Source organism: Schistocerca serialis, chromosome 10, assembly GCF_023864345.2.
Source record: "Schistocerca serialis cubense isolate TAMUIC-IGC-003099 chromosome 10, iqSchSeri2.2, whole genome shotgun sequence".
Taxonomy (NCBI): domain Eukaryota; kingdom Metazoa; phylum Arthropoda; class Insecta; order Orthoptera; family Acrididae; genus Schistocerca; species Schistocerca serialis.
In genome coordinates, this window is record NC_064647.1 from 84,500,674 (window position 1) to 84,518,993 (window position 18,320).

The 18,320-nt window shown below is 41.9% G+C and overlaps 1 protein-coding gene across 4 annotated transcripts in view; it reads left to right on the plus strand.

The window, feature by feature from the left end:
• Positions 1-18,320, plus strand: part of LOC126424801 (glycogen synthase kinase-3 beta) — a 313,756-nt gene that overhangs the window by 139,244 nt on the left and 156,192 nt on the right. Inside the window, exon 1 of one of the 4 annotated variants that reach the window (XM_050087590.1) lies at positions 17,844-18,271. The exons of the other annotated variants lie outside the window; for them this stretch is intronic. The gene's annotated coding sequence lies outside the window, so the exon portion shown is untranslated. Of the gene's footprint in view, positions 1-17,843; positions 18,272-18,320 lie in introns of those variants that run through there. 4 annotated transcript variants of the gene reach the window in all.

Below are 18,320 nucleotides of genomic sequence, written 5' to 3' on the forward strand. Positions count from 1 at the left end.
ATATTCCCCACTGTTTTGGCTACGAAACCCTATTCTTCAACATAATCTCCGTTCAATGCGACAGCCTTATGCCACATTGCTGGGTGAGCCCGTATGCCCGCATGGTACCACTCTACTGGTCGACGCCTGAACCAACGTCTTGGTGCATCAGTAACCTCCCCGTCGTCCACGTGCTGCTCCTGCTTCATTAGGTCAAACAGATAGAAATCCGAAGCTGCGAGATGGTCTTCTGTTAGGCGGCGAGCAACTTAGCGGGCACACCCCTCTCAGCGCCACAATTGGTGGATGAGTGTGTCAACACTACCAACAGAGACGAGACGTCCAGTGGAGGGGTGAGGTCTTCTCACCACGAATGAATGTGTTCGCACTTTCTAACATTCCAGGGGTCACAGCTGTGTTCGGCTGGCCAGCACGCGGGATGTGGGACAGGTTTGCGCAACCCTGTTCCAATGACGACACACGCCTTGCCCAACGACTCGCCGTGCTTTTGTTCACTGCCAGGTCTCCGTAGACATTCGGCAAGCGCCTGTAAATATCATCTATGCTCGGTTTCCCGCCAAAAGAAACTGAATGAGAGCTCTGCTTGGCACGCAGCTCTGCTAAAACGCCATTTTAAAGGCTAAGTATAGCACCGGCCTCTATCGGAACTTCATGAAACTAGAGAGGCTGAAACAAGTGTAGTCACCTCAGTCAGGCGTAATAGTCCAAAGCCCGTCGTGGTAGAAAAATACTTCTAAACAGTGGCTGGTAACGTTCTCCCTTAGCAGTGCTTAATTGAATAACAGTCACGGACTTCTAAAAAACGCCAGCATGGGTAAAATAATTTAGCCAAATGTCTGGCAGCTAGCAGTCGTTCCTTGTACACGCACCTGCCGTAGTCAGACCGAATTTTGTGTATTTATTTTAATGAAATTACAGCGACGTAGCAAGCGGACGAGGTCCTAAGGCCATGCGAAGGGAAGAAATTGTTTGCTACTCTTTGACAGACTGCGTAAACATCAGTAGAAGCAGAACTTGCAGTTAGCCTTAAACGATATTGAACAGTGTCTGAAGATGACACTGATGCTGCACTCTTAATTCATCCTGTATAGAACGAAGAAGTGGTTGCGTCTCAGTGATGGGCAGAACATCTTTGATTTTATGTTTGTTGAAGGCACGGCTTATCAGCGTTTGCTTTCGTAACTCAAACAGCAACCTTGTTTGGGTAATACGTATAGGAAATCAGGTCTGCCTACAGTGTAAACAGCTGTTCTTTTTCTTACCCAGTCGTGCCTCGGCACCATTTTGCGAACCTCAGTGTTTACTTTTATTCAGATCTAATTTTCTAGAATGTTATGTCCGGCAGCTCGTTGTCTAGTGGCTACCGTTGCTGCCTCTGGATCACGTGGTCCCGGATTGGATTCCCGGCCGGGTAGGGGATTTTCTCAGCCTGAGGACTTCGTGTTTGTGTTGTCCTCTCATCATCATCATCCGTGACAGTGGCTAGATAGGATCACGTAAAAAACTGGACTGTGTAAAAATCGGACTTTGTACGTGCGCTGATGACGGCGCATTTGAGTGCCCCACAAACCAATCATCATCATCTAGAATGTTATGTTCTGTGGGTCCTTCTCCACACTATTGTATAACTTCCCGTAGATAATTGTTGTGGAATATGTCCTCATCTGCACGATCTGTTGTAGAAACACACACAGAAACTCTCCCGCCAGGCCTCTCAGACTTTGCGATCCAACTGCAGCTCTCAACGGACCTGTTTGCTCGAGTAAAGATTCAGCGATGGCTTGACCGACTTTACTCGTGGATCATCGACAAAAGACTTTTCCACTGAAAAAACTGTCTGAACTTATGGCGGCGCAAGTAGTTCCTTCCACGGACCTTACATATCGGTCCTGTTGCTCTTCCGTCCATCGAAACCACGAAATTCTAGGGGCTCACGCTCGATAGGAAACACTGTTGGTCCTCCCACATGTCTTATCTGGCAGCACGCTGTACCCGATCTCTAAATATCCTACGTGTTTTAAATGTTACTTCATGGGGAGCGGATCGGAAAAATCATCCTCCGCTTACACCAGTCCCCTCTCCGTTCAAAAATGGTTTATGGGTGTCTCGTTTAGTCATCTGGACGACCGTTTATTTTACACCATCTCAACACAATCCACCATCAAGGCATATTTTTGTCGACTCGAGCTTTATTCACTAGCCCAGTTATGAGTCTATCCAAACGCTGCCGAACTACCGCTCTCATATCGGCGTGATGTTCTCCTCAACAGATGCGCTTGTCGTCTGTCTTTAATGCCCAACCATCCATCCTATGCGTCCTTTATTGGTAACTAGGGTAAGCGCAACTTCTTTGCCTCCCGGTGTTCGAAAGCTTCACCTTAACGCTATCTACCACGTTCCCAATGCATGAGAGCCCTTAAACGCCTTGGCTTCGTGCAGAGGTCCGCGTCCATCTTGGACTTAGTTCACTTCCCAGGGACACTATTCTAAATTCAATCTATCGCTGTAAGTTTCTCGAACTTTGCACGCAACTTGGAGACACCACCTTACTTTACGCTGATGGCTCTAAGACAAACTGTTGTGTCGGATGTGCCTTTGTCATTGGCAGCAAACAATTTAGAAACCAGCTTCTAGAGCATCCGACGACATAGGCTTGTCAGCTGTGTATTATGTTACGATTCACTTAGTGCCATCCAGAGCCTCCGTGTACTATACACATACCGCACCTTAGTACAACGAATCCACGAATGCCTCCACTCGCTCAGTGATTATGGAGCAAACCAGATGATCATTTGGTTCACTGGTCACGTCGGAGTGTCTGGGAATGAAGCTACCGATGCTGCTGCCAAGGCTGCAGCCGACTACTTAGGCCTTCTAGCTATTCTTTCCCTCCAGATGACCTCTGTGTTGGTGCACGTAAGAACATTGTGATCCTATGGCGTGAACACTGGTCTCCTCCATATGGGAACAAACTCCGGGAAATTAAAACCTCCCGGTGGCTTGGACGACTTCCACTCGCCCCGAAGACATACTTTCAGCTCGGCTCCGTATTGGTCACTGTCGTTTCCGTCACCGTCTTCTGTTAAGCAGAGACCCCCAACACTCTGTGCTTACTACAACCAGCCATTGCCAGTGCGCCATTTTCTGACCCAGTGCCGATTTTATAACCGTTCGCGCTTTAATGTATGTTTACCATCTGAATTATCAGATACTTTAGGAGATACAGCACCAGCTGTAGATTGCGTTTCACTTTTTATTTGTCGTAGTAATATGGTAAAGGAAATTTAATTTTCAGCCGTATGAGCGTCCTCTTCAAAGGGAAAGTATTGGTTTTAGCTATCCCTTTACTCCCATCGATTGGGCTCTGAGTATTATCGACTTCGACTTCATCCGGTAGTTATGACACGGACGCTTATGACCTCAGCTGTTTTGTGCCCTAAACCACCCACACTACCACCCCAATAACAATCATAACAACAAAAACAAACAGAAACACGGGACATGTTTTTGATAAACTGCACTGGCAAGCTACAATTTGTGCTGCAGATGACATGCTGTTCACTCCCCGGAATTAAATTTCGCTAAAAGCTGTCAAGCTTCTAATGTAATTTCAGGCTGTATAAAATCTCTGTGCATGTTATCTTCAGCATTAACTGAAACTTGCCAGTGTGGTCCATTAAACATATACCGCGCTGTTGTATTTCTACGAAAACAATCGTCCGAAAACAGCTGTGGCAAGCAGTATAGTAATGTACAGCTAGTTCCACAGTACTTGACTGTTATGCAGGGTTTTATTTCATAAAATGTTTTCACTGGTGATACAAAGGTGCCGAAAATAGTTCCGGTATTAAAAAGCAAAGATGTTTGTATAATAGGCGGTTCTGAATTCGCATAAGACATATTACGTATGGCAGGCAAGCTGTGGTTTTAAACACCTCGACTTCGTTCCCTAAGTCCACCATATGTTGCATCTTCAGTGACTTAGGAATTTGTTATGCGGAGTTGTGGTCTAGACGATTGCGCGAAGCATTCACGCGGAGAAAAGCTGGGATGCCGGTATAGGACAGTGTTTACGAAGTTGGCAGTTCCGTATGTCGTGTATGTGTTTCTCTGTTGAAACTGGGAGCGTTACAGAGACGGCGCCGTGCAAGCAGGAGCTGTCGGCAGCGGGAGACAGAACATGTGCGACTGAAACGCTCGCGCAGATCTCCAACAAGACACTGGAAAGCCACAGCTGCGAGGCCACGGTCAGGAATAGCGGCCCGCGGACCAAAATACCGCCGTTCCGCCTCCGTTTTCTCAGAATACCCCCCGTCATGTCATAATAGCTTTTACTGCGCGCATTTCACGTCAGTCACCAGTTACACCCCTCTCCATCCAAACCTTCTCTCTCTGTCTCTCTCTCTCTCTCTCTCTCTCTCTCTCTCTCTCTCTCTCTCTCACACACACACACACACACACACACACACACACACACACCTTTTTTTCATGTACGTGAATTGATCCTTCTTTTTGTCAAGTAGTTACTAGTGATAATACCAACAGCCAAGTAGTAACGTAGACACAGTTGCGCCGTTTCCTGCTCTGTTTCGCCGCGTTGATTATTGCGCTTTTCCGGTTTGGCTGTCGGCCGTTCGGTGCGGCGCAGACTGTTTTTGGAGCGAGTCCAGTTAGCTGTTTCCAGACCATTGCTAACTGGCCTTTCGCTGCTTCCCAAGTCGGAAACGGATATGGCTTTTAATAGATAATCGCCGCAAGCAACTAAACGAAAAAAATGTAGTTCGTTCAATTACACCTTATTCACATTGCCATGGACATGAATCAGGATATTTTACTTAAAGATTTTCTCTGACAAGGTGTTGCCCTTTCTTCTACTTCTTCGTGGACATACCCGTTTTCCAATGTGACAACAGGCGTGTCCACGTGCGATCGATATTTCATAAATAATGTACACTATTTTTTTACTCTATTTTTTTCACTGTCTCGTTACAGTCCTCCCTTGAGTCTCCCTGCTTCTCTATAACGTGAGTCCCAACGTCTCGCAAGCTCTGTTGTTCCATCCAGGCCACCACTTCTGTTCGTCTGTCGAATGGCTCGGGTAACGGTGGTAGAGAGCTCTTCCAGAGAAAGATAACGACGTACATGCAAAGGTTTTTTCAACTTCGGGAACAAGTCGATGTCAGCTGGACTCACGTGCGAGCAACACTTCCCGTCTGCATTCGCGAAGGTTTTGGGCTACAATATTGCCAGTATGCCGGCGAACATTGTTCTGGAGAACATAAGCAAAAATCATCATTTGCTTGAGGTTCGATCGAGCGAGTAGAAATATTTTTTTGGACGTGTAGAATCTGAAGATCTCCAGTCATTGGACTGTGATTTCAACTCCAGTTCAAAGTCTCAAATCCACGATTCATCAATACCGACAATTCGACACAAGAATCCTTGACTTTCACGGTCGAATCGTCGTTTGACCGAGGTTCTTAAGTGCAGACGTTTGTTTGTCCTCTACAGTGTGACCGCTACGGTCGCAGGTTCGAATCCTGCCTCTGGCATGGATGTGTGTGATGTCCTTACGTTAGTTAGGTTTAAGTAGTTCTAAGTTCTAGGGGACTGATGCCACAGCAGTTAAGTCCCATACTGCTCAGAGCCATTTTTTGTTTGTCTTCAGGAGTCAGACAGTGTGGGATCCATCGCGCAGAAATTTTTATCTTCTTGAAATCATGTGTCAACATACGGTTTACTGACTTGCGGGAATTCTCGTGGCTTCAGAGTGTTTCTCACAAGTCGCACTGCGATCTTAAAGAACATGTGCCATAAGTTTCACACTTCATTCAACTGATTACATTTGTGGCCTTCCGGCGCTTGGATTATAGTCTTGTACATACAACCACCACGAAAACTATTACCCTAACGTGACGCTGTACTACTGCCTACTGTAAACTCACCACAAACTGTGGATTTGCGTCGGGTGTTTGCTGCGTGAACTTTCGATCTTGATGTACAACATCTGGTTTTCAACAGTCGCAATAACCGAGAACCCTGCAGGATCCAATTCTACCCTCGCCAAGTTGATGGCAGCGAAGAAACGAAAACACGTGCTTGTTCCTCAAGCTCCCAACCACATCTGACAGTTTATTGTTGTTGCATCAAATAATCCACAGTAATATCAACCTGTCCGTCGTACGCTTCCGGCGTGACGAACACACAAGCATCATATCGAACTTACACTGGTTCATTTAATCGCACTGTCTTAATCCCATAAAAATGTGTAGGAGTGACGTAAGTCCCACTACCTCCCCTTAGAGTGCCTGATTGAAATGCGGAACCAAACGTCACGCATTAAGTTTTTGATAAAATCGCCGTTCATTCTGATTTTAATTGAGATTGGCGCTCCATGAAATACATATTTTTTTAATGAGCACACCGCCATTTGACTCTATTTTTGTTCATTTAATTACGACGTAGGTTTCGGCCTTATATGCCATTTTCAAGTGATTGAGTTCGTCATTAACATACATTGCAGGACATCAAGCTCAAAGTAGGCACCCCACGAATTGCCAATGTAAAATCGTTGTCTTGGCATTTCGTGGGGAGCCAGTATTTTTAATTTATGGCCAATTTTGAGCTTGATGTCCTGCAATATATGTTAATGACATAAAAGGCCGAAACATAGGTCGTTATTAAATGAACAACAGTACAGCTAAATGGCGGTATGTTCATTTAAAGATTATATGACTGTTGCTCAGCAGCATCAAGAACTGAATACATACTCGTCGCTGCGGTGAGACTGAATCAAAACCGTGCCTTTCGGATCTGTTCGCTATTTCTTTCTTTTTCTTTCTTTCACAGATTTCATATCTAACGTCTCGGTACCACGAGTGGGTTGTACGAAAGTATACATGGTAATGAAATGTGTATAGCTGAAGCCCGCCGTAAACACTAATTTCGTTCCATCGATATGCGGTGTTGGGAATGGAAGTGAAATTACGCTGTTTCGTCAAAATTCTCTTCGCCTCCCACAAATTTCCCGGCTCTACACGAATATTTTGACTATAATCATAATTACTTCATTCCTCTCCCGACGAGTTAATAAAAACGCTACACTGAAATTAGTTTCTCCATTCCGCATTGCTGAACGGAGGCTGTTACATGTATTACCAAAGGAGAATTTCTATAAACTCCCTGCGGTCCTCGGCTTTCGAATTTTGTTTTAATTAAGATTCCATGTCTTCCAGTAATCCAGATAGAGTAAGCCTTCATTTCTCAGTCACATATGAAACTTAGTTTGAGAAGTCCTAATTAGTTTAGGAAAAGTGCTCCAGACCATTTTTGGCCAAATGTTTGAGCGGAGCGAGATCTAAAAATTACGCAATGGATTTTTATCTGAATATTCATAGCCAAACGAAGAGTGGGAGTTGACAAATTGGATATCAAATTGACTAGTGTGAAATCAAGTTTTGTTTAAAAAAAGATTTAATTTCTTGATGGTAATCTGTGTAATTAAGGAAAACGTAGTAATTGAGGGAAAAACTAAAATATTTCAAGAACAGCTGCTACTAGATTTGTAAATGAAGTGTCAGAAATATCAAATCACAGCATAAATTGAAACTTCTCTACTCTATTGATCTATATGCTAATAATAATAATAATAATAATAATAATAATAATAATAATAAACCCCGTGGAGGCCCGGGAAAAGAATAGGCCTCCGGTATGTTCTGCCAGTCGTAAAAGGCGACGAAAAGAACAAACCACTAATAGGGCTAACCCCCCTTTTAGTGTGATTACTTGGTTCAGGACAGAACTAAAGAAGCCTCGGACAAGCGCCGTCATGGTCGGGGACGACGCTTGAACCCTATGCCCGCCCACAATGGTAACGACACTGCTAGCCAACTGGAAAATGATTTAAATCCAAATAGAGGTGTTTTGCAGGATATGCCTCCTGCAACCACCCTAGAAGGAAAACAGAGACACAGGATGAGATGGTCAGATGAAGTTAATCGACACCTCATGTTCTGTTACTACCAAGCAACAAACCTAGGAACCAACACAACTGGATACAGATCACAAGTATACACAACATTTATTACCAGATACCCGGAATTAAAATTTTTAACAGAACAACGACTAGCTGATCAGATCCGTGTAATAATAAAAAATAACAGGATACCCCAGTCAGAATTAGAAAACATCAAACAACAAGTACAAGAAATACTGGAGCAAAATAATGTGCAATCAGAAGAAGAAGAAAATACAGTAATGGACTCAAACATCCCAGAGCAAACAAACAAAGAACAACACGCACCAATTAAACAATCAGAGGAAAACGAAATCTTAAGACAGCCACCAGAACAAGCACAAATAGAACACGAAGAGACACACGTGTTAGATATAGAAGAGAAATTTCAGCTGACATATATAGAATACAAAGACACAAATACAGACATCAGACCATTCTTGCATAGACCGCCAAATAACCCACAAGTCGAAACAACAATAAAAACTATCAACACAATTATACACAACAAAATTAATGAAAATACAACTATGGAAGAGTTACACCTACTGGTTTATATAGGAGCACTCGCTACACTAAATATACACACTAGGCAGAGATCAGAATAAACCAACACACAGAAGAAACCCACAAAACCAGCATGGCAACACAGGCTACAGATCAGAATAGAAAAACTGAGAAAAGACATCGGACAGCTAACACAATTTATAAGAAATGAAATATCAGACAAAAAACGAAAAGGTTAGGTAAAATCTCACAACAAGAAGCAATAGAGCAATTAGACGAAAAGAAGCAGAAATTGCAAGCATTGGCCAAACGACTTAGAAGATACAAAAAAAGTGAAAATAGAAGGAAACAAAACCAAACATTCAACACAAACCAAACGAGATTTTACCAAACAATAGATAACACACACATTAAAACAGACAATCCACCAAACATAACAGACATGGAACACTTCTGGAGCAACATATGGTCAAACCCGGTACAACATAACAGGCATGCACGGTGGATACAAGCAGAAACAGACACATACAAGATGATACCACAAATGCCTGAAGTGATAATTTTGCAACATGAAGTCACCCGAGCAATTAATTCTACACACAATTGGAAATCCCCTGGAAATGATAAAATAGCAAATTACTGGCTAAAGAAGTTCACCTCAACACATTCACATCTAACTAAATTATTTAACAGTTACAGTGCAGACCCATACACATTCCCTGATACACTTGCACATGGAATAACCTATCTGAAACCTAAAGATCAAGCAGACACAGCAAACCCAGCTAAATATCGCCCCATAACATGCCTACCAACAATATACAAAATATTAACTTCAGTCATTACACAGAAATTAATGACACATACAACACAGAACAAAATTATAAATGAAGAACAAAAAGGCTGCTGCAAAGGAGCACGAGGATGTAAAGAGCAACTGATAATAGATACAGAGGTGACATACCAAGCTAAAACTAAACAAAGGTCGCTACACTACGCATACATTGATTACCAAAAAGCCTTTGATAGTGTAACCCACTCATGGTTACTACAGATATTGGAAATATACAAAGTAGATCCTAAATTGATACAGTTTCTAAACATAGTAATGAAAAACTGGAAAACCACACTTAATATCCAAACAAATTCAGATAACATCACATCACAGCCAATACAGATTAAGCGTGGAATATACCAAGGAGACTCATTAAGTCCTTTCTGGTTCTGTCTTGCTCTGAACCCACTAGCCAACATGCTAAATAATACAAACTATGGATATAATATTACTGGAACATACCCACACAAAATCACACATTTGCTATACATGGATGATCTAAAACTACTGGCAGCAACCAATCAACAACTCAACCAATTACTAAAGATAACAGAAGTATTCAGCAATGATATAAATATGGCTTTTGGAACAGACAAATGTAAGAAAAATAGCATAGTCAAGGGAAAACACACTAAATAAGAAGATTACATATTGGATAACCACAGCGACTGCATAGAAGCGATGGAAAAAACAGATGCCTATAAATATCTAGGATACAGACAAAAAATAGGAATAGATAATACAGATATTAAAGAAGAACTAAAAGAAAAATATAGACGAAGATTAACAAAAATACTGAAAACAGAATTGACAGCAAGAAACAAGACAAAATCTATAAATACTTATGCTATACCAATATTGACCTACTCATTTGGAGTAGTGAAATGGAGTAACACAGACCTAGAAGCACTCAATACACGTACACGTTCACAATGCCACAAATATAGAATACATCACATACATTCGGCAACAGAAAGATTCACATTAAGCAGAAAGGAAGGAGGACGGGGATTCATAGACATAAAAAACCTACATTATGGACAGGTAGACAATTTAAGAAAATTCTTTCTAGAACGAGCAGAAACTAGCAAAATACACAAAGCAATCACTCATATAAATACATCGGCTACACCACTGCAATTTCATAACCACCTCTACAACCCTTTAGATCACATAACATCAACAGATACGAAGAAAGTAAATTGGAAAAAGAAAACACTACATGGCAAGCACCCGTATCATCTAACACAGCCACACATCGATCAAGACGCATCCAACACATGGCTAAGAAAAGGCAATATATACAGTGAGACGGAAGGATTCATGATTGCAATACAGGATCAAACAATAAACACCAGATATTACAGCAAGCATATTATTAAAGATCCCAATACCACACCAGATAAATGCAGACTTTGCAAACAACAAATAGAAACAGTAGATCACATCACAAGTGGATGTACAACACTAGCAAATACAGAATACCCCAGAAGACATGACAATGTAGCAAAAATAATACATCAACAGCTTGCCTTACAACATAAACTTATAAAACAACACGTTCCCACATACAAGTATGCACCACAAAATGTACTGGAGAACGATGAATACAAATTATACTGGAACAGAACCATTATAACAGATAAAACACCACCACATAACAAACCTGACATCATACTCACCAATAAAAAGAAGAAATTAACACAACTAATCGAAATATCCATACCCAATACAACAAATATACAAAAGAAAACAGGAGAAAAAATTGAAAAATACATCCAACTGGCTGAGGAAGTCAAGGACATGTGGCAACAGGATAAAGTTGACATTATACCAATTATACTATCAACTACAGGAGTCATACCACACAATATCCACCAGTACATCAATACAATACAGCTACATCCAAACTTTTATATACAATTACAGAAATCCGTAATTATTGTTACATGTTCAATTACCCGAAAGTTTCTAAATGCAATATAACATATACCGTACAGTTAAAAGGAAGTGACGCTTGATCAAGGTCCGCGTCACTTCCCATTTTTAACCAGACTTAACGTCTGAGAAAGTAAAGAAATAATAATAATAATAATAAATAATCCGTTCGGTACGTAAATACATTTCATGCTTTCTGAACAAACTTGAGAAAACAGGACAAACGTTTGGGAATTATTTTTCCAAGAGTATAAAATAGATTAGAGAAAAATTTGACGCGCTTTTGAATGATCCGCAAAATCACTTATAGCGTATGAGGTGCTAGTGGAAAGTCAATGTGTGTGTGTGTGAGCATTTTAAATAGTAGTAGAGGATACTTGCCTCATAGAATATCTGTGTCATCACACGTCACTAACATTTGAACATCTCAGCCACCATACATGATTTCGAGCGTCATTTTAACGCTTCAAATGTTTCTTTGATCTGTTTTGTTTCTTAGTTTTAGACAAATAAGTTTACGAAACATCTGACAATTTCTCAATTTAAAAAAAAAAATTATATTTGTTTATTGCCCATCCAGTCGCTATATTGAAGTCCCTTTATATAAACAGACTCGTCCATTGGTTCTGTGACTTTATTAGTAATCTGCGCTATTTCCTTTTCCGTGCGGTGTTTTTACATTGTTTTAGTCGTATTGATTTGATTTTTTAACCAGCTTTCAGACTTGCTGTAAGTTCTGCCGAAGATGGTGGCGCAGTGGTTAGCACCCTTTTCTCGCATTTGGGAGGGCGACGTTTCAGATCGCCGTCCGGAATTTGTTTTCCGACCTCTCCAAGTAGTCATGACAAGTGGCGAACCTGTTAACGAAGCCTCGCCAACCCGGAAGATTATCGGTTTCTCTTAGCTTTACTGAAGAGGTAGACTTGGAAACGTTGTTTTAACCTGTCCATCTGCTTTCTCGCTCCCCCTCGGTCCTACCTTTCATAATTTTTGTTTTTGTAGCCCAAAGAACTACAGAATTTTTTGAAGGACTCGGAAGAAACGCGCTTGGGGAGATACTGTGTTGCTTAGTAATGGACGCAAAAGTTCTTCTTTCGGTCCATTATATGCGCAGCCTCGTGCGCCAGCACCAAAGCTGAAATGCATCACTATGCTGCTTGCCTCTAGCCCCAACTGTAAATGCAGACGAAAATCACGAGTGTTGGTACCTGCTGGATCTTCGTATTGTTCCGTTCTGTTCTCCCAGATAGAGAGAAGCTGCTTCATACCCGCTCGCCCTAGCATGATCCGCCTGCTGATCTTCACAACTTGGCGTGTGGCAGACGCTTGGCCCAATATAGATGAAAGAACGCAAGACTTCCAGTTCCTTTAATCGACCTATGAGTTGCACCTATCCTCTTCGAATATCGGACATATGGCCTTCGATAATCAGGAGTTTCTGCTTGCTAAGATAGATGTGTAATTCGATAGACTAAGGTCTAGTAGATCAGCAAGTTAGTTTTCGCTGCTGGCTAGATGAACTGTGTCATCGGCAAATGCAGAAATTAAGAGTTCTGCCATCAGTTGAAATGTATTTCGTCCAGCCATGGAGACGTCTCCAAACGAGATGTTTGGCAATGAGTTACTGTGACAACCCTCCATAGCATTAAAAGAAATGCCGCACTATGTTCCCTTTGAAAGAGCGCGGCCTGTTACTTTCGTCATGTTTAGTTTTTCCAATCCGAAGCTCAATCTGCAGTGATCTTGTCGTCGACGGGAAGTTGAACACACTATTTCTTGCCGCGCGGGTAGCCGCGCGATCTGAGGCGTCTTGTCACGGTCCGTGAGGCTCCCCCCAGTCGGAGGTTCGAGTCCTGTCTCGGTCATGAGGGTGTTTGTCGTCTATAGCGTAAGTTAGATTAAGTAGTGTGTAAGCTTAGGGACCGATGAGCTCAGTAGTTTGGTCCCATAAGATCTTACCACAAATTTTAAAAAAATTCTTCCTTTTGTATTAAGTTCTTCCACTCGTTATTGCAGTTTATCTGCACGCAAGGGAAACAGTAGTGGCATCAGCAAAACGCAAGTGTATTCGTGGTCCCTTATTGGTTTTGGAGTGTAAGAATCTGATAAATTTCTTAGAACTTTTGGGAATAATTTTGGTGGCACGGAGTCTCATTGCCGGCATCGTCTTAATTCTGTATTTCTTCCTATCGTGAAGAAGCGTAATAGAAACAGCTGTGCCCTGTTTCTGAAGAATTGTTACTAAAGATCAGTATCTCAGTGAAATATTCTGCCATTGTGAAATGAAATGATCGTGTGGCATTACTCGTATTGGTTGGGAGAACCCCGTCTGGCTTTGTTAGGCTGCATGGTGCAACTTTTTTCTATTTGACGCCATTTCGGCGACCGGCGCGTCTCTGTCATGAAATTAAATGATTGTCTACAGATGCCCAGTCCCCGAGCGAAGAGAGATATTCGACCCAGCCGAGAGCCAAACAGGGTACACCCCCCCTCTCTCCCGATGAGGAGGCAGTGACGCTAACCACCAAACCACGAACTGCTGACGTTATTGTATGGGATTCGTGGTAATATTCGCCGTGAGATATAGATTCGATGTATTAAGCAGATCGTGGATGTCGCATCTTTCGCATGTCAGTCACCCTGTACAGACACTGCACTCTTCGGTGCCCGCTGTTTTTTATTATGGTCCTAGTGCAGATGACTATGCCGTGTGTCGCCCTTAAACAATAACATCATTTCACGCTTTTACTCTGTCTTTATGTTGTTATATTTGTAAATACTTATTTTCGTGTAGATGACAGCGAACTATTGACACCAGCTGTGTAGTAGACCCTTAATGTTAAGTGTCGCCAGTCGTTTCGAAATGCTGTGCAACAGGCGCAGGCGGTGTCGGCTTCAGCTTAAGGCGGCTGTTAAGAGATCGTGGTGAGCGTGTTTGCACATCGGCTCAGCCGACTGGTTAGACGCCCTGCTCCTCGCTGCTTACACAACCCGGCGGCGGCTCCAGGGAACCGCCGGTGCAGTCTGCGCATCTTCCCACTCGGGTATCCTTTCGTCGTCGTCGCGGCTTAGACTTGGGCCCGTATTACGCTATAAAAGAAATTCGCCAATTTATTATTATTATTATTATTATTATTATTATTGTAGTTATTATTTATTAGCTGCGTGCCGCGGTATTAGTCGCGGTTAAACATCTATTAATATAGGAATGTTTATGCCGAAACCTACAACCCACTCGTATCCGCCATCACAGAAGTTCTCTGTTCGACGTACTGAGTTGCGAGCCACACGCGGCCTACCACACCGCGCGACATCGAAGAAGAAAAAGAAGTTTAAGACGAAAGGTGAAGGTGACAATACACGTCGCTGACAACTCGCTCGTTTACTGGAGGAAAAAATTTTTACGTCACCGTGTAGCTAATTACCAGAGTTGCCAGGAAAAGGGAGTAAATAATATCATGATTGGACAGACCTAGCGTGGAGAATATGATTTTTCTTCGTGTGTTTGAAAAGCCAAAAATATGTAGTATTTCCCACGGGAACAGTTATTTTTATTTATTTATTTTTTTCTTACGGATTAGAAGGTAACCTACGTACGTGTTAATTCATATCATTGGCTACCTCCATTCCAAAGTCCATCCAAATCCGTCCAGTCGCTTCATCGTGAATGAGGAACGAACACAGTAACGCGAAAAAAGTAACCAATTTCTGGTTTGGTACCGCGCAAATTTTATAATGTTTGTTCGTGCAGCGTCGTCATACGGCCTCACGCCCCTGTGCTCTGTTACCAACGGACACGCTCGCATCTCATAACCACTAAAAGCCTAGCTCGATGTCCCTCTGTCGTACAGCGTTTAAATGACGCCGTCGTTGCGATTCTCCAAGCGTCTCAGAAGCTGTTAAGATAGCCCTGACCCTTAGCGGCCAAAATGCAGCGGCTTTGTATGGAAATACAGATTAAACAGTTCAGGAGTGTATAAACATTGTATTCATTATGTTGGACGTATTAAACAGTAAAAGAAATTTCACAAAAACGGTACGGTTCAAAAGTAAGGATAAGTGACTTTTTCTAAGAGTAATTACTGTTCCACATTTCACGTTATATTCTCTTAGTCAATAAATATAACATTGATATTGTAATCCTAGGCTACTAAGTTTTGTTTGTTTTCCGAAGTGCACAATTTTACATTCCTGGACATTTAAATGGAATTACATTTAAATTGCCAGTCTCTGCATCACTTTGAAATACTAGCGTAATATTGCCGCACATTTGTACAGATTTTCCAAACAGCGGTTTCTTACAGATAACCGCATCATTGGGGTCACTATTAATATTGTCTGGAAGTTCATCAACGTACAGTTTCAGCAGCAAGGATCCCAAAACACTTCCCTGGCGGTACACCTCGAGTTACCTGTACATCATTGTGTCGCTGTCCTCCCATCCAAGATAGGTGTGCCCTGCAAAGAAATCATCAACCGAGTCACAAGTTTTTGTTTGCTACCCCATATAATCGCAATTTTTGTTCATAAACTGTCGATTTAAGGTTACAAAGTAATCTTACGATCTGCTCTACCGTCTTCGATTTTTCCCATACTTACATAACTTGAAGCTCAATGCGTGGCCATTGAGATCCTGAAGCAGTACAACTCATTTCTGCAAGAAACTGGAAAAAATCGCTTTTGCAGATTACATTTTCGAGCGCTATTAAGTACAAAATATGTGGAGTTCACGAATGTAGACAGCAGTAGCTCAGTGTGTAGCTCTAGTAATCTCGCTAGTAATAACATCTTTCTACTTCAAGGTGCATTTTTGTAAACAGATGAAAACGCTAATTAACAAATATTGAATCGCAGTTTTAACAAAAATAGCATAATTATATTTTTAATTATTAATCGCGCGAAGAAGACAGTGCGATATGTATCAAAATTTGATACGAAAACTCGAAACGCCAAATAGATAAAAATGTTTTTATTTTTAGTGATTGAGCAATAGAAGTAATCTATATGACTCTTTCAGTTAAGAATTAGGCATAGCACATATCTCCATTAAATTTTCTTTTATACGATCAGCAATAAAAAATACAGTGATATGTTTATTAAATACAATTACTCAGTGTTTGTCAATTAACATTTCCATTTATTGATAAATAGAGAACTTAAAGTAAAAAGTGGAGAGATTCGGACCAGTGACTTGAGATTAGTAGACTTACACGCTACACACTCAGCTGTTGTTGTTGTTATTATTATTGCTATTCGAATTTGGCCAACACAATCCACGTGAAATAGATGATGTAAAACATTATTTCCTTATTTTAGGTTTCCCTTGAATTAATTTATTCTTCTGTGTTGTTCTCTTTCTTCTGTCCATTCATCTCCTCTACTCTTCAGTGTTTTATACTGGGAACTCTTGATTTTTTGTATTTTTCTTTGAATTCATGTCATTTTCCTGTGTCTTTGTATGTTATTCCCAATTCCTCTATACTTTTCGTGACTTACATAAAACAGGAAATTTGGATTTCGAATTTTTGTGAATGAAGTTGAATATTTTTTTGTCGGCGTCTTGTTATCCATTACTTCATGCGATAATAAAAAGTAATCTTCCGATTTCTCATTGTGTCTGTTAATATTCTTAGTTCTCCGTACACCCCCTTGTTCCGTTTGTTTCCAAATCCCGTTTTTATACTTCGGAGCGGCAACTATGTCAACGACAGCAAAATACGTTGTACTTACGGCCCTCGGAAATTTTGGAAGAAATTTTATTTTATAATTTTTTAATTTAGTATTATGTCGTACTGCATTAAGAAATTGGTGCCTTCAAATAAAGAAAATCGAAGACTGCCAGTGTGACATCATATACAAAATACACGAACGAACATGATCGCTAAGTCCGTCAGGTCACGCACCGTGATCTTCGGGGGTTTCCATAGGCTCGTGGCGGGAACTGGTAAGAACGCTGCGCGTTCGCGCGTGCGCACAGCCAAGTGTTTTTAAACCGCACGACTGCCGCCCAAGAAGCCTTGCTTGAGCCGTGGGTAGGGGGGAAACGTCGCGAGTGTGTGTGTCGGCAGCGGGGAGCTCACAGCAGTGCAGTGCGAAATCCTGCCGCGTCCAGTCATCTGTTATCTGTGCCAGCGCCGTTGCTGCGAGCGCGTGACGTCAGAGTGCTGCAGGGCAGTCGAGTGTGCCAATCATTCGTCGTGTTGCCTCGAAGCTCTCGAGACTGCTGTGCAACTACTTTATTTGCTGTGTTCGAGCGTTAAGTTGTGATGTATGCAGTCGCAGAATACTTTGCGGATACTCGGTGGCCACTGGTTTGAAATTCTAACGTTGCACTTGTCCTGTAGGGCACTGTTGCTACAGGAGCCAGTTTCTCAGCGCGTGGATAATAAGCAGCTAGCGATCGACGAAGGCGTCAGTCGTTATCTGGCAAAACGCCCAGACGAGATATCGGCGCAGCTTTTTCCTTCTTTTGTCACAACCTTGACACCAGGATTTTCGCTGAGCGAGAGCCGAAAAATTATACAGTTGGCTGGATAACCGTATGAAGCTTCTATTTCTGTAGGGCTCTTCAGCAGAAACCTTATTTCACAGCTGCTGCTTTCTGCTTAACTGTTTCCCTTCATTCATTACACTCTGTTAGTACTCTGTAGCAAACTCAAACCACTGCAGGAAACTACATCATAAACAGTTACATGGCGTCATTCCATCCTTCAGACGTCTATCGTAGATCTGTAGGATACTCTCGCCCTGGTTTATCTCCATCGTGTCCTGAACTACAGTGAAACCCTCTGTTCGCCCATTGGTGCCACCTTAAATAGTGCATTTCATTGCTTGACTTACTTGCAGAGATCGAAGGTGAATATAAGTATCGTTTCATCTGTTACAACTGTCTCTGTTTACTTAATCAGTGCTTTGTTCTGCTGTTCTACGATACCAATACCGACGCATTGCCTCAGTTGCAGAGAAACATTTCAGTAAGTAACGCCTTCAGCGAGAGCACTCCAGTCTACTGACAGGCAGAGG